A 22,940-nucleotide genomic window follows, 5' to 3' on the forward strand; every position below is an offset into this window, starting at 1 on the left:
AGGTGTTCTTCCCAGAAAAGTACATCCCACTGGTTCTTTGACCCCAAGGCATAAAATGTATTCTTATTCTTCCTTTCCCTGCAATTCTAAATATAAAATTACTACATAGACAGAGACAAGCAAATGAAATGGTTGGAAAAAGGCCAGAGAAGTGATGACATCAGTGGTACCCATATAATCATTACAGCCCTTGCAGTATACGTAAACAGTGTATTAGAAATTTTTATAGGTTACTTATCTTCATTTTTGAGGCTTCTCCATCTCAGAAGTTGATCTTCCCAGTTGCTCAAGCCAAAAACCTACAATTCATTTACATTCTTCTTTCACACCCCACATCCATTCTGTCAAGAACTATAAATTCTACCTCCCAAAGACCATCTTGATTTCTTTACTTCTTTCCATCTCTACTGTCTTCACATTGGTTGAAACCGTTATTATCTCAACTAGACAGCTACCCCCAATTCCTCATTAATCTCATTTCTACCCATGATCATTTTCTACAGAGTAGTCAGACTGGCTTGTCAAAAGGTTAGTAAACTACATCTTATTATTCCCCTGCTTAAAAGCCTCTAACGGCTTCCCATGGCCTCAGATGTCAAGATATGTGAACAATGTAAAATTTCTGCCCTATATGTAAGCTAACAAGTTAGCCTGCCACAGTCATATGGATGCCTACAGAAGACACGACTCTCTTGGGTCAGAGACAAAGGACATCATTACAGCAATAGCAGTGACCAAGGTATCAGCATTTTTTGGTGCTAGTCCCTTAAGTCTCAATTCCCACGAGGTGACACAAAGAAAACAAGATGATATCAGCACAACAGCAGGTTGCATCAAGGAGAGTAACTCCAAGCTCAGTGAACTGAAATATTTTGTAATGCGCAGTAAGCTTGCCTGGCCTTTACCCCAGAAGGGACATTCTCTTTATCTTCCAAGGTAATGCACTATACAAGTCATCCTTGAAAAGATTATCCAGAAGAAAGATAGTCAATGTGGAAACACAAGAGACACATGGAGAACTGTCCCCAACCTTAGAGTAAGAACCAAATTTCTTGCTATGGTCTATAAGGCCCTACATGATTGGTTCTTTGTCTTCAATTTCATCTGCAACTTCTGTCTCCCCAGCATACACACTCTAGCTCCACTGGCCATCTTTGATGCCTTCCAAAAAGCCAAGTTTTTTCATGCCTCAGGGCCTAGGTTTGCACTGGTCCTTTGTCAAAAATATTCTTTGTCTAGCTTAGATGTTACTTCCTCAGAAGGACCTTTCCTGGTCAATCTATCTGCTTAAGCACCTACCCTCACTTGTTACTATCTTTTTACCACTTTGCTCACTTACTCATTTGTATAGTAAGCATTTACTGAGCACCTACTATATACCAATCACTGTTACCATAGGCACAATAATTACTTTATGTACTTGTTTATTTACTGAGTCTTCCTTGAGATGGAAACCTTGTCTTTTTATTCATCCTTAAATACCTAGAGCTTAAAATTGTGCATTCATTAAAAACTCTGTCGAATAAATGAACAATTATTACAATATGAAGAATCAACATATTTGCAGGTCAGTATAGGAAACCAGCATGACACTGCACAAGAAGTATAAAATTGGAGCTAGAAGTCCTAAATTCAAACCCCAGAATCATCATTTAATGGTGCCCAAGGAGTTCTACTAAGTTCTTTGTAAAATGAAGTCCTTTCCCGCCTAACTCACAAAATTATTGAGGATCAAATAACTTGAATTATATTTAGCATTGCAAAGGCTTCCATTTAAATTTGTTAATAAATCAATTTATTTGTTAAATAAATTTAAATGGAGGCCTTTGCAATGCTAAATATAATTCAAGACCTATAACAAGTTAATAGTTGACGGTCAATAGTCATTCATTCAACGAGAATATACTACATGCCTACATTGAGGCTGGCCCTACCACGGAAACTTACAATAAAAATGTATAACTTAAGTGAAATTAGAAAATACTTTGTTCTTTAATAAACTTGAAGGGGAAAAATGGTTCTATCTCCCTTAAATACCGTTTGGACATGCTTGCTTTTTTTTTTTTTTTTTTTTTTTGAGACAGTCTGTCACTCTGTAGCACAGGCTGGAGTGCAGTGGTGCAATTTTGCCTCACTGCAACCTCCATCTCCCAGGTTCAAGCAATTCTCCTGCTTCAGCCTCCTGAGTAGCTGGGATTACAGGTGCATGCCATCAAGTTCAGCTAATTTTTGTATTTTGTAGTAAAAGACAGGGTTTCACTATGTTGGCCAAGTTGATCGCGACCTCCTGACCTCAGGTGATCCACCTATCTCAGCCACCTCAGGTGAGCCACTGTACCCGGCCTGGACATGCTTTTAAATTTTTCAGATAAAAGGTGAGTTGCCTTTACCTGATCTTGATCCTAAAAGACTCAAAGAATGCTTTATGCTTTTTGGTTTTTTTTTTTTTTTTTTTAGGCAAGCCAATCCAATGCAAATTTTAAAAAAGTTAAGACTATAGTTACATCCCTAAGTGCCAACCCTCAAAACAGAATTTTAGCTTTGTGGCAAAAGTATGAATGTATAAATTTTAAGTATTAATTTACTGATTTTAACTGAAACCATCACTGTGAGGTAGAGGGGTGTGTGTGTGTGTGTGTGTGTGTTCAAGGGAAAGTAAGCTTCATCTTATACTGCACCAGGCGGCCTAAAGGAAGAAATACAGAGATCATACTGATGTGTGACCAAAGAACTGGCAACTCAACTACAAAGCAGACTATCAACTCAGACAAGTCGCACAGCTGGCTTGAGCTCACCCACCCATAAACTCACTTTCTATAAACTCAACAATAAAATTACTCGGAATTTAATTTTAAAGGGTACTGCTTCTCTAACCTAACACTGAAGTATAAACTGATAAAAAGGACATTTTTTAAAAATAGAATGTGAACAGTATGATTAAGATTCTTTTTATAAAACATTTTTCAAACTCAATATACATTTATGTAAATAATAGCAGGTACACTGTGCTAGCAAAGAGAAGGAATATGAATTGGTACTTCTAAAACTTAAAATCAAAAAGAAAATATTAAATTGAGGGAGAAAAGTATATGAAAATTCTGTTTGGAACTGCTAAGAAAGATATCCAGTTTAAGAAGAACGGAGGCAGATGATCTACAATGTACATATGAGTGGCATTAACAGAAGCACATATTTCAGAAGCACAAATATTCAGAAGCTTTTCATTAGTCACGTGAAGGTCTCTCAAAAACATTCTTCTTTACATGTTATTTTAAAGATGGCTACCTATTCCAAATGTGGAAGAAGATGGGGACAGCAGCAGTTATAAAACTGTTGACACAGTCCTCAATAATAATAAATACTTTACAATAGTAAAAATAAAATTTAGGACATCTAGAAGCTTCCTCCTTGATACTAATTAAATAGCAAAATATCAAATTGTCTTCCAATTAAGTCATTTGTCTGCAATACGCCAGGCACATATTCTTTACCTCTTATAATCAGTGTAACAATTCCAGGACATGGACATTATCTATATTGTAGGAAGGAGTATAATAATCAGTGAAATTTTAAATCTTACCCGAGGCCAGGCACAGTGGCTCACACCTGTAATCCCAGCACTTTGGGCAGCCAAGGCAGGTAGATACCTGAGGTCAGGAGTTTGAGACCAGCCTGGCCAACATGGTGAAATCCTGTCTCTACTAAAAATAAAAAAATTAGCCAAGTGTGACGACATACACCTGTAATTCCATCTACTCAGGGGGCTGAGGCAAGAGAATCACTTGAACCTGGGAGGCGGAGGTTACAGTGAGCCAAGATCACACCATTGCACTCCAGCCTGGCAAAGAAAGAAAGACCGTGTCTCAGGGGAAAAAAAAAAAAATCTCACCCAAGATAAACTAAGAAGTGGTGGCACTGTCATTTAAACCCAAGACAATCCTATTCCAAATCCTTGCCCTTTTTATACAATGCTATTAATATACTGCCTCTCAATATTCCATGTGTTCCCACCAGTGTATGAATGAGTAAGATTCATTATTTCATTTAATGCCTATAATACTCTTGCAAAGCAATTATTAGCGACTTTTTTTTTTCATTTAAGAAAAAAAGACTCTGAACAGTTAAGTAATTTGGCCAACGTCCTACAGCTAAATTAGTAACAGGACAAGCAGGGATGCTACCCAAAGTCTGCTCGATACAAAGCCTAGGTTTCTACCATTGCATTGCACAGCCTCCACCTTACAGTATTTACAATAATTATAATTTACGCATAATTTATAAATTAGTTTACTCTTGACAGTGCTACATAAAAATGCATGCTATTAACAAACTTAAAATGTGTATTTTATATTTTTTCAGAAAAAAACTGGAAAAATACACAAGGAAAAAAATTTTACAATATTTACGAGTGGTAAGATTACTGACCAATTTTTTATTTCTATTTTTCTGGTTTTTCCTTAATTATGATATATAACTTACCAAAAGTTAATTGTTTTCTTAGCATTCATTTAACATTTCATGCCGGGCGCGGTGGCTCAAGCCTGTAATCCCAGCACTTTGGGAGGCCGAGGCGGGTGGATCACGAGGTCGAGAGATCGAGACCATCCTGGTCAACATGGTGAAACCCCGTCTCTACTAAAAATACAAAAACATTAGCTGGGCATGTGGTGCGTGCCTGTAATCCCAGCTACTCAGGAGGCTGAGGCAGGAGAACTGCCTGAACCCAGGAGGCGGAGGTTGCGGTGAGCCGAGATCGCGCCGCTGCACTCCAGCCTGGGTAACAAGAGCGAAACTCCGTCTCAAAAAAAAAAAAAAAAAAAAAAAAAAAAATTCATATAATTTGTTATGCCTATCTGCCTTAATTAAATATAATTTTTGCTAAAAATAATTGGGTTAGGCCAGGCTCGGTGGCTCATGCCTGTAATCCCAGCACTCTGGTAGGCCCAGGTGGGCGGATCATGATGTCAAGAGATGGAGACCAACTTGGCCAGCATGGTGAAACCCCAACTCTACTAAAAACACAAAAATTAGCTGGATGTGGTCATACATGCCTGTAGTTCCAGCTACTCAGGATGCTGAGGCAGGAGAATCGCTTGAACCTGGGAGACGAAGGTTGCAATGAGCCAAGATCACGCCATTGCACTCCAGCCTGGCAACAAAGTGAGACTCCGTCTCAAAAACAAAACAAAAAAAAACAAAAACAAAAAATTTGAGTTAAATAGGAACACTAACTGAGGAAAGTAATATAAAGAAAAATGTTTTAGAACACACACACAAAAGCAACATTTCAGGACAGATATGTGTCTTTCTGTTTTCTGGAACCTATCAAAACTAAATTCTGATTGTAAAACATGATAAAGTTTAACATAACTGCAGAGTTGAACAAACAGACGAACACAAAGAAAAATATGTCATACAATTAAACCAGACAGTTGTTAAGTAACACCAAAAATAGAAAAAGGCAGCCTTTTTCTATTTACCCAAAATAGAATAAAGTAAGAGAGGTATTCAGAATCCCTTAACTTGAAGGCGATGTTCAAGAAAAATTACTAAAACCAGCCAAGTCAATGTAACTTGAAAAGAAGACCCTTAGAAACTACAGCACAAAACCTTTCCAAAAAAATTGTCAGTTTTAGTGACTACTCAGGCATTTGAGCAGATTAACAGTCATCTGAACAAACTAGTTAGTGGCTCTCAAATACTATTTAAGCTAAACAACAAATCAGACCATGAATGCCCACATTCAATCAAATTTACTTTTCAAAATATATACTCTTCTCATTGTGTTCAGTGATCCCATATCATGTTCACTAAACCTCTTTGGAAGTACTGCTCCTTCATTGTGGAGGTAGCAGCAAGTGCAACCTGAAAATGGGAGGTGCATAAATTTCATTTCCCTAAAGGAAACCACCACTCAACTACTCACTGCATAATCTGACAAGAATTTAGCATTTGTCTTAGAAGCAATCAAGTAATATGCACTCCAATAGAAGCACAGGATCGGGATGGTAGAAAAGAGGAGCTCCAACTTTTTCCAAAAACTATTTCAAGACCTGAAGCAAACATGATAACACATTAAGATCTGATGAAGCTGGAAGGCACCGTATTATTCCTTATCCTTTCCAGTTTGTTTGAAATATTTTAAAATTAAAAACAGTAATAATGTTTAATATGCATAGGTTAATACAACACTCATTCGTCCTGGTATGTTTGAATCAATTAAAACACACACATACAATCTCAACATCCCTCCGGCCTTATCTATGCCACTTGACCACCCAAGGCAGCCACTGCTGACGTGAATACCAAACATTTCCCAAGATTCAGTTTGCTCCTTTGCAAAACATGAATTCGGAAAAAGTGCCATATGATAGGATAAAAAAAAAATCCTTTATGTCATGATGCCAAAAATAGTCGTAAGTCCCCTGAGATGGTTTACATGGATGACTTCAATCTATTTCTTTTTTTTTTTTTTTGAGACGGAGTTTCGCTCTTGTTACCCAGGCTGGAGTGCAATGGCGCGATCTCGGCTCACCGCAACCTCCGCCTCCTGGGTTCAGGCAATTCTCCTGCCTCAGCCTCCTGAGTAGCTGGGATTACAGGCACGTGCCACCATGCCCAGCTAATTTTTGTATTTTTAGTAGAGACGGGGTTTCACCATGTTGACCAGGATGGTCTCGATCTCTTGACCTCGTGATCCACCCGCCTCGGCCTCCCAAAGTGCTGGGATTACAGGCTTGAGCCACCGCGCCCGGCCAATCTATCTCTAAAATGAAAATAAGTAGGTTTACTTCTTGAAATGGCACAATTCCAGAACAGATAGTCCTAATCCCCCAAAGGAAAGCACAGGTTCTCAAGGCACCTTGCAAAGTGTGCTACCTACTTTTCACACCAGAAAAGTCACTTTTGATATTAAGAAGATCTATTAATAATAAGCTCAGACCTTTAAAAAGTGAGTTTTTGGGCTGAGTCTGGTGGCTCAGCTTATGCCTGTCATCCCAGCACTTTGGGAGGTGAAGTCAGGCAGGCAGATTGAGACCAGGAGTCTGAGACCAGCCTGGGCAACATAGTGAAACCCCAACTCTAAAAAAAAATTTTTTTAAATACACTTTGTGGGGCCAAGGAGGCTGGATCACTTGCGGTCAGGAGTTAGAGATTAGCCTAGCCAACGTGGTGAAACCCCGTCTCTACTAAAAATACAAAAATTAGCCCGGTGTCATGGTGCAGGCCTATAATCCCAATTACCCAGGATGCCAAGGCAGGAGAATCACTTGAACCCGGGAGGTGGAGGCTGCAATGAATTGAGACTGTGCCACTGCACTCCAGCCTAGGGGACAGAGCGAGTGACTTAAAAAATAAAAAAAAGTTTGGTGGTTTACACCTGTAATCCCAGCACTTTGGGAGGCAGAGAAGGGAGGATGGTTTGAGGCCAGGGATTCAAGAACAGCCTAGGCAACATAGCAAGGCCCTATCCCTACCAAAAAAAAAAATCTAAACCCTAGTCAGGAATGGTGGTACGCACCTGTGGTTCAAGCTACTCAGAAGGCTAAGGTGTCAGGATTGCTAAGCCCAAGGATTTGGGGTTGCAGTGAGCTATAATGGTACCACTCCACCCCAGCCCAGGCAACAGAGCAAAACCCTGTTTCAAAAATAACAACAACCACCAAAGTGCATTCTTAACTCTCTTCTCACTGAAAGAACCACAGTCCACATTTGTATAGTACTTTTGACTACATGGGCAAAGGGCACTAAGTGGAAACTGCTCTCATTTATAGGAAACAGATGGGGTGAATAATACATCATCAACTGCCTCCCTCTTCCCTTCACTAGAATTTAAGAAACATTCGGTTAGTGATAAAACAAAAACTTGAAAAGCAGAAGTTCACATCTGAAACAGGACTTGAATATGCATCAAGGAACATGTTATGAGCATCACAGTGGTTAGTCCTATATGACATGATTTCAGCTGTATGTTTCCTTGTTCTCAAAAATAAGTGCTGTACTTGCCACTCCTCAATGAAAGCTAAGATCTGCACCCTCACCAGCCAAACAGATTAGATTTTAATTAAGGTGCAATTACTACTTAAGAATATGTATTTACTTTAATGCAAACACATATGAAATGTCTATTGGGTATAATGTTCTGAGCAAAAAGTTGTGGAGCTCCAAAGATCACGATGATCTTGACCTTCCTTTTGAAAAGTTCACAACCTAATTCCCAGGAAGGATATGTAAAAACAGCAATAATGCAAAGTATAAGCAAGAACCACTTCAAGGACAGCAAAAGAACATGAAGTTCTACTTTGGCCCTACTATCCACCTGGTGTCTGTCATCTAGCTTTGGCCTCACCCTTCAGAAAGCCAGGGAACTGAGATGCCTACTTCAACATCATTTCTGGCATCCATGAACTTGTGTGCTATCAATCATCATGAGATCATAAAGATGACCATCAAATCTCGGCATCCCAAGAGTGTCAATTATTCACTACACAAGGCATGTCAATCAGAGTCACTGATGATGTTGAATATCCACTTATAAATACAGGGAATATATTCATCTGAATGAAACTTGGAGGACTTGTAATTCTATCAGGTAGATTAAGTTCAAGTGAGTACTGTATTTATTAATGCAAAAGAAAATGCTACAATTCTTCCTTGGTTCCACTCAGACCCAAAGTATCAACATTTACTAGGTGAACTGCTGTTGACAAAAAGTACTGCCATGATTGTAGTGAAAACGTAATTTTATGTACAAAAATAGTTCAGAATTTTCAAATAATACCTAAATTGGAACATAACCTCCAAAAATTAATCTAAAGAAATACAATTACATTTTAGTTATTTAATTTCAGTTAGGCCATCAACCTCTCAAGAAAAAAAGAAACTCTCTGCAGGAATTTGCCGCATCTTATAAAAGTCAATTAAAAGCAGAACACAAAGATGCTAAAAATGCCTCACTGTGTACTTACATAAGATGTACAAACAAGATGAAATAGTGGCTTTTGTGATTAAAAGCCTCCTGAACAACAGGAAGTCTGAATACCATACTTGGCAAATAATACTAACAAAGCACCACTCCACTAACAACCAAATTGGAAAGAAAATAGTTCATTTGCTGGAACCAACCAGAAGGACAAGGAGGGAGACTGAGGGATTGGCACTGGAAGGCTGGAACCATTCCGTGAAGTTTTTAAATGACCTGCTCAGGAGCTTAGCTTAGCCTGCAGGCCGTGAGCAGCTACCAAAAGGTTTATTAGAAATTACCACAATCAAAACCATATGGGCCTATATATGTGTGTGTACACACACACACACACACACACACACACAACACCTTATTCCCTGACCGTCCCCAAAAAAACTAATAGCATTGTGAAAGCCTGAAAGAGGAAAGATACTGAATAAAGAAATACTAGTAATACGATTGATTGCTGCAATTTTTGAGGTGAGACACGATTGGAGACTGAACTAGGGTAGTGGGAATAAAGAAAGTAATGAATGTAAGATAGACTTAAGAAATAAAACGGACCACACATAGAAAACAATTATATGCCAAGATAGAGAAAAATGGGATCAAAGTCTACTAAAATCCTTATCTTGAAGGACTGGAGAAGATGGCAGTACTGTTGTCCAAAGAAAGAAATTGCACCATCATAAAATAAACACACTATTCTCAAAAATAGTATTTCTAGCAAGTAACATTTGACTGACCTTTAAAGTTATTAATAGTTATATTCAACAGTCAGAAACCATCCATTAGTCACACAGAGGCCAGTCCTAGAAAGAGCCTCAGCTCTAAATGGGCATTTTGAAATCTGTCCATTTCGTTTACCTTAAACAGATCAGTAAATAATTTATCAAAAAATATGAGATACTCTACAGAAGAAACATTCCACAAATGGAACTCAAGAGTCTCCATAATGAATACCATTTGTTCAATGAATTTTATAATAGAACCTAATTTTAATGCTCTTAATGAGTTTTAGCATTAACTCATTACATGGCATTTTAAGGTACAGTAAACCTTTTTAAATGACACATGTAGCATAATGTAACATATGGTAAACTATTAACAATGCTAATGAAAACAATATAAAATTATAGATACACAATGTAATTTAGGGTTAATGTCTAACGTAGGAGTCAAAGAAAATTTTAGCAAAAAAAAAAAAAAATTATACCAATTTTACCATACCACCTTCTTAATATTCAACCTCAGTTGACAACCTGGACCAAATTTGCTTTGCACAACATGCTGGTTTCTAAAGATCAACAGACTGATCCTGAACTGGGAAAAACACACACACCCAAGTCAACAAGTCAAAGTACAAGAATAAATGAACAAACTGGGGACAATAGTTGGCCAGGAGCATAAAAATTAGGTAAAAAAAGAAGTGGGGCAAAAGAAACTAACACATTTTGAGGGTCTGCTAAAAGTGTGGCACTGGGCTTAGAAACCCAAGTGAACTGATTTCAGAACCCAGACACTCCCCTTTACCCCAAACTCACTATATAATGAGTCTTTAGATAATTGGGTATAACTTCAAGAGAGCAGAGAAGACTTGGTAACCAGCATATTCACAGGAACTAGAACAGCACCTGGTACAGAGTAAGTCCTCAATAAATATTTACTAGATGCATGCATTAATGAACAAATGGATAGATGGCTGAAGGATGGACTTTATTTTAAATAATCTGGATCATGCATACAGAAGGAGATCTTGACATCTTAAGCAAGAGAGGACAAGAAATGTTCTCCAAGCTACTATGTTCCCTTCTCTAAGGAGCATAGGACATCACAGTAGAGTGTAAAAGGCATGAATTCCATTACCAGACCTGGAAGGGAAGTCAAGTTTCAGACTTACCCTTACTGTGTCCCTGGGGCAAGTTACTACTCTGTGGCTGAAACACGTAGACTAATTCCTTAATCTTGAAGTTGTAAAAAGCCTTAACTAAAATAACACATACAGAGTTTTTAGCAAGTACCTGGCACATAGTTTCTGTACTTAATAAATATAAATCCCTCTATATACGGGCCAAGGGAAACAACACTGGTGCTGACACAGTCCTGGTCTTAAAGTCCACAAGAGGAGTCTCAGTGAAAGGAATCCTAGCGTGGACTACAGCAGGACCAGCTCTGGAGTTTTCAAGAGACAGAGTCTTGCTCTGCCACTGAGGCTGGAGCGCAGCAGCACAATCACAGCTCACTGCAGTCTCAAATTCTTGGACTCAAATGATCCTTCCACCTCAGCCTCCCCAGTATCTAGGGCTACAGGTGAGCCCCACTGCACCTAATTGTGTTTTTTTATTTTTTGTAGAGACAGGGTCTTGCTATGTTGCCCTGGCTGTCTGACACTCCTAGTCTCAAGTGATCTTCCTGCCTCAGCCTCTCAAAATGTTAGGATTACAGGCATGGCCACTACACCCAGCCTTTGAGTCATTTTTAACCAACAATCTCAAAGCCTCATTTATCATATTATGTCAGCAGCATAAACAGTCATAGTATGAGCTTATGTAGAACTCGAAAAGGAAACTGGACTCTGCCAGTCCAGTGAAAAACAAAACACCACATGCTCTGTGCCTGACAATTTCACACTTGCCAAAACTATGCATATTTTTTGTTATTATGTCACAGCTTCTTTCTTGAAAATATTTGAAGCATATTTTGTAGATCTGATGAAATTATGAATCATTACAAACTCTTTTTAAGAAAAATTTCCGAAGGGCCCTCTTCAAACTAAGAGACCAAAATAACTGCACATTTGGCTATAATTATGTCTTTATACATTTTCTTATTTCAATAGCATCATATTATATAATGCAGCCTCATTATTAAACATGACAATAACACCCAAACTTTTTACCCATAATTGAAACAATGAAACGAATTTTTGAACAAGCTCTAATATAGTTTCTTCTTTTGAATTAGTATTAAAACAAATCATATAAATTATTTTAACTATCTTCCTTCTTACTGCTTATCTATCAGATGAAGTAAATAGCAGGTCTCCTTAAGTTTACCTAAACTTTAGATGGTAGCTTGGGCACATTATTCAACTATAAACTTCAGGCATGTCTACAATGTGTTTTGCAATAGGAATTCACACATACTTAATTCAAACATGATTCCAAATCACTAAACTCAAATACACAGTTAAACAGTTTGTTTTTGGATGAGCTCATTTTATTCACTGCTGATTTGAAATGAACACTACAATGGATGTATAAACCGGGAGAGACTGGAGAATAGGTGAATAGTCTGAACAGAGGAAGACGGTCACATCAGAAACATTTCTCAGGCCAGACAGTTCTCTCTTACGAACAAGATCTGAGTATCATTCATCAAGTCTAGAGAATAATACATAAATGGAACAGGAGATAAATAATATTCTGATAATTTCAAACTATTTAACAAACCATTTTCTAAGCTACAAAATAATAGTAGCAGGGGGTTCCAGTTAATGAATGGACATTTGGAAATCAATACTGTAACACTAAATGGTGAATGGAGAAATTTAAACTATTTAGGGTAATAGGGGAGGCACGCCCTATTTTGATTAGAATCAGCCAGAAGCTATGAGAAAAAGGATGAGTGCCCAGTAGAACAACTCCCTGAAGAGATCTAAGCTGATATGTTGGCAGGTGATGAAGAACAAAGTTTGGGTAGCAAGTCTTGAGCTCCAATTGTAGCCACACCTGATCAGCTTCAACACCTTCCTCCACCCTTGCTGGCATACATCCCAAGACACTTTCTGAAGATAACAATGCTGCCCTAGCAATCTACCCAGCTAGGAACAGGATTTGCTTATTCTATCAAATACTTGTCTGCCTGAAAATTTACTTCCTATTGTTTGTTAGTACACATCAATGTTCAAAAAAATCTATTTAAGTATATCAGATTTTCCAGGATCTGCTCAGCCCCAGATAACCAGACCACTGGTGTTACTGAACTACAAAGCCATTATTATTATTTTTTAGAGATGGGGTCTTGCTGTGTCACCCAGTTTGGAATGCAGGGACATGATCATGGCTCACTGCAGTCTTGACCTCATAAGCTTAAGTGATCCTCCCATCTCAGCCTTCCAGGTAGCTGGGACTATAGTTACATGCCACCAATCCCGGCTAAAGTTTTTTTTTTGGTAGAATTGGGGGAAGATATAGACTGGGTTTTGCTATGTTGCCCACGCTGGTCTTGAACTTCTGGCCTCATGTGATCCTCCTGCCTTGGCCTCCCAAAATGCTGAGATTACAGGCATGAGCCACCATGCCCAGCCACAAAGCTATTAATAAAGCAAGTCCTGCTAGCATAAATATGGTCCAATAACATTTTATAAATCAGCTTTGGCAAACTATGAGCTCCACACCATATCAGAACACAATCTGTTCTTTAATTGCCCATAGTGTACACTCAATTTAATTTGGAACATTTCTTACCACAGATTTCCTGCACTCTCAAATGCATATTAATATCATCTTTCTGTAAATGCCTATCACTTCTTTACAAAATTATTTTATCCTTTTTAGAACTAAGATGTATTTCTTATTGAAAATATGATTATAGTAACTTGGTAATTTTTAATGAGTATTATTAAAAGAAAATAATCCAAAATAAAACATGGTCTTGTAGAAACTAGGAATGCCCCTCCATATATCGACATCCTCTCTATTGGAATATTTAATAACGGAGTCCAGAAAAGTACACACCTACACTCTTAATAGGTTTAAATCAACTGATTGGTATGTTCAACTATGTATTTATGATATCTCATGATGTTAAATTCCAAAGCCAGAGCCACAATAAAGTATCAATATGGTAAGGCAAATGAGAAATATATTCATTCATTCAAAAATTACTGAATGCCCAGAATGTGCCATTTATTGGGAGCTTGCAGGCACTGAAAAGTTAAACAGACTACATAGTCCCTGTCTTCAAGGATTTTATGGTCTAGAGGTAGAGGAGCAAGTTAAATAAAAAGTTTCAACAGTACTGTAACAGAGGTATGTGTTATGAAGTAACTCGAGGAAAGCAGAAAAACTCTGAAGAGTTGACTTTTAAGATGGTTCTGAAAGGAGAATAGGAATTTATTCAGTAATTCAGAGGAATGTTCAAGGAGAAGAAACAGCAAGGGCACAGGCAAGAAATCACATTATGCAAGGACTTCACCACCACTAGAACAAACAAGGCTCAGTGACAGGCAAGTGAGAAGAAAGCGATCAGCAGGGAAGGCAAAAGCCACATCCAGAGGGCCTCTGCCATGTTAAGGCACTCTGCTTTCATCCTACAGATTATGGGGAACTCCTGAAGCATCTGCCTGCACAGGAGCCCATCCTCAGGAGATAACGGGTATTGGAAGTTACAGCTTTTCTGGCTCCCCAAGCCTCTCTGGCTTCCTCTTGCTTGGACAGTTAAGACCTGAGGGAGTCATTGGTAAGGAGAATGGGTGGATACTCTTCCTCCAAATCTGAATGAACATAGGCTGAAAATCATCCTCAGGGTCCTCTTAGTACCCACCTGATATCGAATGGCTTCAGATAATCCTTAACAGCGAGGGATCTTAGAATGGAAAGGGAACCAGTAGAGCAGTCTCACTTCTCACACCCGCAAGAATCCGTACAATGCACCTTCATCTACTGCTGCACACTGGACAACCACGACGTCCTCCCTGTGCCTTCTTTCCTCAGAATCACTTGCTATAGTCCTCCTAACCTGGCATCGCTTGACTGCCTTTCTGAAACTGTCTCCCTCTCTCCTTAAAATGTACTCTCCTTCGAGAGTTTCTTTTTAGAATGTATTCTAGTTGGTCAGAAGAAGACAAAAAGAACCCCCATGTGCTCTAACCATGGCAGCATACCATAGGCACATTAGATTCTCAGAGCAGAACATGCTATTTTTTGGCTGGCACTGACCTGTACAAAAGTACAGGACCTAGATCATTTTAAATCTGTGGTCAAATAAAACACCTGATCCTTGTTCATATCAACTGTTCTCATAAGCACCACTTACCTGTCCTTCAAATCACATATCACAGTTAAAATTTAACATTTATATGTGTGATTATTTAAGTAATGTCTACATCCCCAGCCTATAGACTAAGAATACTGAATGCAGGCACAAAACTAATTTTCGTTGGCTTTTTTTTTTTTTTCATTTTCCCTTCCATTGTCATTATACTGTGAAGTCTTAGTAGAGTACCTATTCCAAAGGAAAGGTTCAATAAATGTCAGATGAAGAATTAGATACATTCAAAAATTACATGAAGCAAGCTATATTAAGTGTCATTCTAGCAACAAAATCAACATTCTACAGAAGGCCAGTGGAGACTTTTTTCACTTCCTCTGCGGACAAAAGGTGTCGTGGAGGAAGGGACACGTAAGCAGATTCCTGAATAGTGAGGTTTTTGTTTTTGCTTTTGTTTTTTTGAGATGGAGTCTCATTCTGTCACCCAGGCTCGAGTGTAGTGGCACTATCTTGGCTCACTGCAACCTCCACCTCATGGGCTCAAGTGATCCACTCCTGCCTCCCAAATAGCTGGGACCATAGGCACACACCACTATGCGTGGCTAATTTTCTTTTTCTTCTTTTTTTGCTAGAGACAGGGTTCCATCATGTTGCCCAGGCTGGTCTCAAACTCCGGAGCGCAACTGATCCAACTGCCTGGGCCTCCCAAAGTGCTGGGATTCTGAATCGTGTTTTAAATAACATTGAAATTAAATAATTCAGGTACCAAAAAAAAAAACAACAGTAATAATTGTTTTTGAAGAACAGTTATGTGCATGAGAAAAATGCTTAAAATATTAAGTTAATAAATAGGATACAAAAGAGTATGCCTGCCTCTTCCTCCAAAAAACCCTGAAAGAAAATAGTTTAAATATTAATAATAGTTGCTGCTGGGTTGTGGGCTTACTGATTATTTTTATTTTCTTCTCTATGCTTTATTGTACTTTATAATTCTTCTCTAAGATTTCTACAATCAGAGGGAAAAATATTTGGATTGTTTAACTCAACAGCTGTATCACTGTAAGTCTTTAGGTTTTATGAAACAAGTTTCTGGACCATTTTTTCACTGTCGTACTTTATTTGAATGGCGTATGCATAAGGAATGCCGGATAAGAAATTTCAGTCCTAAAGAAAATTACAAATTATCCTCCTACCCCAACCTTCATAAATTGCATTTACTCTCTAATCTTTTTTCCATCTTGACAACATGTGAGAAAGGACTTATATTTACAGGTAATACTAGAAAATCAGAAACTAGTACCAGCGGGTGCACCTGCCCACTGAGTATCAGCCCTTTCCTACTCTCCTCTGGGCCCTTCAGATGATGAAACATAGCACCACACTGACCCTCAAAATGTCTGACTGAGGAAAGGGTGGGTTTCTGATGACAAGTCCCTACTAAACATGAGGAACACAAAGACCCATTATCTGCATTTCTACACACTTTAGTCTAATTGATTTAACAGGTTGAGAAGTATGCCACAAAAAACTGCCTATTACCAAATAAATGAAGAAAAATATATTCAATAGTCCTAAACATGAAACATCTCACTTGTCCCCTGCAATCTGTAGGAAATCTGAAATGGGAGATTAAAGTGTGCTTCTATGTCTAAGACTACATGAAATATAAAAAAGTGGTGGAAAAAACTACCACTTTAAGTAGGTGTCAGATTTCCTACAAATGGTACTATCTTAAAAATAGAAATCCAAACAGAAGTAAAAGATTTTCTGAGCAATGATCATCAATCAAGTCTCTTCCTTACCTAGTCAAAGATAAAAGAAAAACATGGAAACTATGAAGAAATGCCCAGTTTCCAGATAGTTAAACCCATTACCCACTGAGCCATCTAGACAGATTCCTTATACAATTCATTTTTCTTTCCTCTTAAAAGCCCTAAGCTTTGATCTACTGGTCCCTCTTCTCTCCAGTTACAACTAACTACCCATCTCCTAGGGGTCTATTCCCCTAACGATTTCCTGCAGAGGAACCAGCCCTATCTCACATTTTATCAAGTCTTCCTATCTTTGAAAAATCACACAAACAAATCTTTGGTGATTCATCAAAAGCCAGTTCTAACAAACAGGTCAAACACAGTGGCTCATACTTGTAATCCCAGCATTTTGGGAGGCCGAGGGAGGAGGAATGCTTGAGCCTAGGAGTTCAAGACCAGCCTGGGCAATATAAATATAGTGAGACCCTATCTCTACCAAAACAACAACAAAAACTAAAAAACTAATAAATAGGTAAGGTGGTAAAAAATACATATGACACATTGTGTCTGCAGAATCGAAATCTCAGAAAGCTCTTCAATGAGGAATAAAAATTCTGGCTGAAATGTAGGTAGCACTAGGGAGACTTTGATTTAAAAATAAATCAATCTGGGCGGCTTTAAGATCCCAAAGTCCCACGGGTGGTACTGATGATCAGCCAGGGCTGAGAACCACTTTCAGAGACCTTCAGACTGTCACTTATGTAATCATGTATTTAAGCTTCTACCATCTTCTGTGAGAAATATCTCTAGCCTCTCACTCCCTACTATGCAGCTTCTAAGTTATCCTATTAAAACAGAAGAGCATGTGTGACGTGCAGGCCAAACGAGTGCCTCTAGAGTCTGGAATCTGACGTAGAAAGGGTAAGCTTCAATTATGTTAAAATCTCAGTTAGATGCATTCAGAGTATTTCCCCAGGCTATGAAAAGTAAAGCTAAAGTATGTGCAGAAACTATGCACTCTTAAATCCTTAACATATACAGTGGACAACAATATTCATACTGTTTTATAGATAATTCCTTGTGAATGATCTCCCAAATACATAAGATAAATTAGACTTAACTTGGTTTGTAGCTTGGGTCAATTAAAATCTAGGTGGTAGATTCTGCTTTGACAAAAACCTGTGTCTGTATCTTTTATTGAATAATTTTTGCATTACTTTTTCAAACTTGTGGTACATTATTCTAAAATGAGCAATAGTGAACAAAGTATTGTGCAATATCTACTGACTTAGGGAAAACCTAAAATCATATTTTAGGCCTTCTTCTCAATAAATGCCATTTTCTGAACACTAGAGTTGTTTCTCAAAAACTGAAATATTTGAACACTTTGTATAAAGTATATACTGCGCACTGACAGCTCAGTTAACAAGAAACCTTGCTCTGCAGAGTGATCTGTCTCGGCTTTTATCCAAAAGGAAGATGAAATGTAATGTCTTTATATCATACCGATACTCTAGAAATTAAATTGGATTCATCTTTAGCAAAACATACTGAATAATACCAAAAGTATCTGCCTTAGATTTTTATTTAAATGTTAAGTACAACACAAGTAACCATTTCAATGGCTCCAGAAACAAGACAGACACAAAATTCATTGACTTAAGCAACAAAGGGTTATGATGCTGGGTAAGTAGTTTCCTTTACATAAAAGACATTCTCCATATGTAGAACAGAAATCATAACACATTCCTGCTAGAGAACAACTTCTGCAGAGGTGAAATGGTTATCTAGAAGAATAGTTTGAAACATATGTATGCATACCTTTTTGTAAAGTCTTTTTATTTAATAAATTTTTATGTGCCTTCTGTTACTCAGACAGACTATGTTAACACCTACAGAAGCCACATACACAACTTTCTCGACTACAGTAATCATGTCTTTGATTACTGAATTAAAGACAAACTTTAAGATATAACTTTTAGCTAAATTTTTTTCTTTTTTTTTTCCCTTAGGCAGGGTGGCATGATCATCACTCACTGCAGCCTTGAACTCCTGTGCTCAAGTGATCTTTCCACCTCAGCCTCCTGAGGAGATGGGACTACAAGCTCATACCAGCACACCTGGCCTAGTCAACTATTTTTAAATAGTTCTGTATTAATAATATTCACTCAATCCATCTTTTAATATCTATCCACAACCAAGAGCCAGCTACTGTTCATAGGGAAGATAGGCAAACCTAACATAAACTAATGAGAAAATTCACAGTAATAAGAAGAAAGAACTGGACTGAGCCTGAAAAGTCTCAAGTTTGGATCCTGGTTAAACCTCACACATCCTCAGAAGATCAACTTGATCTGTCTAAATCAACGGTACTGAAGGTCTGTATCAATGAGAGAATACATATGAAAATGATTTTAAACTAAAATAAGGATCACTCAGGTGTCTTCCAGTCAGGAGCTGCCAAGACACCAAAACAAGTAAAACAGTGTTCCTCTGTTCGTTTATCTTTGAAATTTGCCATTTTCTTCTTCCCTTCCCTTTCTTTCTCCCTTTGTTTCTTCATTTCTTCATTTTACAGTTATTTACTGTGCATCTACCACATACCAGATATAATCACTGTGATGGTTGATATTGTGTGTCACCTTGATTCGATTAGAGAATGAAAAGTAATGTTTCTAGGTGCATCTGGGAGGGTGTTGCCAAAGGAGATTCACATTTGAGTCAGTAAGCTGGGAAAGGCAGACCCACCCTCAATCTGGATGGGCACAATCTAGTCAGCTGCCAACACAGTCAAAATAAAAGCAAGCAGAAGAACAGTGAAAAGACTAGACTGGCTGAGTCTTCCAGCCTCCATCTTTCTCCCGTGCTGGATGCTTTCTGCTCTCCAACATTGGAATCCAAGTTCTTCAGCTTTGGGACTTGGACTGGCTTCCTTGCTCCTCAGCTTGCAGATGGCTTACTGTGGGACCACATCTTGTGATCTTGTGAGTCAATACTCCTTAGCAAACTCTCTTTTATATATACATCTATCCTATTAGTTCTGTTCCTCTAGAGAACCCTGACTAATATAGTTACCACACTATCCAACAAGATAGGCAGCAGTCACACGTGGCCATTAAGAATTTGAAATGGCACTAGTACAAACTGAGATATACGGTAAGCATAAAATATACACTAGATTCTGAAAACAAAGGAATATACAAAAGAAAGTAGCTCTGTAATTTTTTACATTTATATATTGAGTTATTTCAAATGAATCAGGTTAAATAAAATACATTATTCAAAGTAAATTCAATTCTTTCTTTTTACTTTCTCTTAATGCAACTGGAAATACTTAAATATAATAAAGGCTCAGTGTACCTCTATTAGACAGAGTTATTCTAGACCCTGAGGCTTTATCTGGAACAAAACCAAGTCGCTATCCTCGTGGAGCTTTTATTTCAACATCTATAGCAATAAAATCTTCAGTAATCAGCAGCAAACACTAAAAACCAGCAACTGTTGAAGAGAAGAGTCTGGGATGGAGGCCACACCCCACCTACCTACTTCCCTTTAGTCCTCACTCCACCAAACGCAGGGCCCATGGTCCCCAGAAAATTGTGAGTTATGACCTTGAACATGTTCAGGAAGACTGTCTCTACCCTGCTGGGCACTTCTGAGAACAGGACCAATTTTAATCTGAACTTCTGAGGGAGAAAGCTTTTAATCTGGAGCATTGGTAGTTTTTCAAGGCATCATTTTTTTTAGTACTCCGGGTTGTGCCTTAAAAACATTTTAAAAGGTTTCCAACTGTTGAAAGATCTGTCTTCACAATGACACCCTCTCCTGGATTCTAACACCCTCCTTTATTATAAGAGTCCTTTATCGCTGTCCTCTCCACAAGTCTGATTAACCCTGACTCTCCTCAATACCTTTCACTCCCCACATCACAGCCAGAGTGCTTCCAGATAAAGAGCAAAAAGCTGAATTAAACAACACAGGTCTATTACAGCAATGCTGAAAGTCCCTACTGATCTGAAGGAGACAGTCAAAGGAAACGTGAGTCAGGCTGACTACAGAAGACATGCCAGTTAAATGTAAGGTTACTGGCAGTCTTAAGATTTTAGAGAATATCCGAAGAGTGAGTTTAATTTAAATCAAATGGGCCCATATTTCAATAGCAGTTTGCCACCAAAAATGGCATGTTGAGCATTTGAATTTCATATTCCATGTGTTAGGAACTTACCTTAAATTCAAACCACAACATGGCAAATGTTTTGCTGGCCCATACATCTTTCTGGCTGACTACAAACAAACCCAGGCTTTTGAGAGAGTCTGTATGCCATAAAAGGCTCTATCGGGTGTAGCAGGAAAGCGCAGAGGCTCCAGTTTCAAGGCAGGTGGTGTCGTTTCATGTTCAACCCATTCCTGTGCACCACTCACATTGCTTTCTCTGCTGGGTGTGCCTCATCCCTTCTGCCAACTCAAATGTTAGGCCTTCAAGGCCAAGCTCCAAACCCGGGCCCCAAACAAACCCAGAATAATTTCTCTCCTTCATTCTCACAGAAACCAAAGTATTAGAGCATAAATCACTTTCTCTTCTCTAGGGATTCTGAACACCTGCAACTCAAAGAAAGCAACAAAAAAAGTCAGCATGACATCTGAAAATTCGTCACCCTCCCTTTCATTCCGTTGAGATTCATCTGATCTTTATTCAGCAATAATGCTGTGCCTAACACCAGGGACATGAAAACAATGCACAGGCAGAATTCAAGTAATTTGCAGTCTGGCTGAGAAAAAAACAAGCACATAATGACCCTGCTACCTACCAAATGCTGTATGAAAAGAACAAGCAAAGTGCCGCTAGAGCCCACGGAGGGCCCTTCCTCCTGGGTGTTTCAAAAAGCCACAAATACGTAATAAATGAGCAAAGAAGTTAGGAATAAGTAGAAATTCACAAGGAAAAGTGGGTGATATGGTTTGGATATTCCTGCCTTCCAAATCTCCTGTTGAAATGTGATCCTCAGTGTGTGCAGTGGGGCCTGGTGGGAGGTACCAGATCATGGAGGCGTATCCCTCAAGATGGCGTAGCACCATCCCCTTGGTGATGAGTGAGTTCTGGCCCAGTTAGTTCACCTGAGATCTGATTGTTTAAAAGTGTATGGCACCTTCCCCCTCTGTCTTCCCCTACCACCCCTGCTCCTCCCTCTCCTTTTCCCTTTCGCCATGATTGTAAGCTTCCAGAGGCCCTCACCAGAAGCTGAGCAAATGGTGGTGCCATGCTTGTACAGCCTGCCGAACCACGAGTTTTACACCTCTTTTCTTTATAAATTACCTAGCCTCAGATATTTATAGCAATACAAGAATGAACTAACACAGTGGAAAAGCCATTTCAAAAGCAGTAAAGCATGATATATTAAGAGAAATGAGAGAATGAGCTTAAAACCCTCACACAGAATCATTTGTAAAATGTCTTCCAATATATTAAATTATTCATCTGGGCATTCCAGACTCTATATAAATGAAAGCCCATCCAGCTTTGCTACAATTCGCAAAGTACAACACATCAAGACTGGACTCTCCAGGACCAGTCTGGGGTCAGATCCTACTATGTAACCTCAGTCAAGTTTCTTAACCTCAATTTCCTCATCTGAAAAATGGGAGGATAATAATACCTACCTCATAGCGTTACTACGTTATTGTTATGAGGAAATTATAATATAAGAACACTTAAAACAATTAGCACAAGTTAAACATACAATAAACACTAGCATTATTATTATTTATTTTCCATGTTAGACAACGTAGCAATCTGCAGTTGTTATCCTCAACACATGCCCACACCTCAATCTGAAGAACTCTTCATAGGCCCAAATCCCACCTAGCAAGACACTTAAATACCAGCTCCCACATGAAGGCTTCATTCCCTTTATTCATTGGGGAAATAAGCATCTCTCCATCCTTTAAACTCTGAGAATATTCTGCTGGGCTTCTCTGGGGCACCCATCACCATATTATGATTATGCCCACTTCTGATTTCCTCAACAAGGCTACAGCTCTTTAAGAGCAGAAAGTATATCTTACTGATCTTGATCTTCCCCAGAGAACTGATCTTTCACGTATGGGCACTCAATATCTGTTGTTGAACACATAAAAATACTTTTCATTTAATTAAGTCAAGAACAGACTAGCCCTTTTAAAAGTGCAATAATATCTATCTAGCAATTCATCCTAATAAAACAAACCCTTAC

The 22,940-nt window shown here is 38.5% G+C and overlaps 1 protein-coding gene and 1 non-coding gene across 15 annotated transcripts in view; both read right to left on the minus strand.

Annotated features, from left to right (window-relative positions):
* The window catches only part of SIPA1L1 (signal induced proliferation associated 1 like 1), a 391,460-nt gene that overhangs the window by 321,912 nt on the left and 46,608 nt on the right, over positions 1-22,940 (minus strand). The gene's annotated exons all lie outside the window — the stretch shown is intronic.
* On the minus strand, positions 8,662-8,732 carry LOC120364155 (small nucleolar RNA SNORD56). The gene has a single exon (XR_005579498.1). It is a non-coding gene; the product is annotated as a small nucleolar RNA SNORD56 (small nucleolar RNA).

Source organism: Saimiri boliviensis, chromosome 2, assembly GCF_048565385.1.
Source record: "Saimiri boliviensis isolate mSaiBol1 chromosome 2, mSaiBol1.pri, whole genome shotgun sequence".
Lineage (NCBI taxonomy): Eukaryota > Metazoa > Chordata > Mammalia > Primates > Cebidae > Saimiri > Saimiri boliviensis.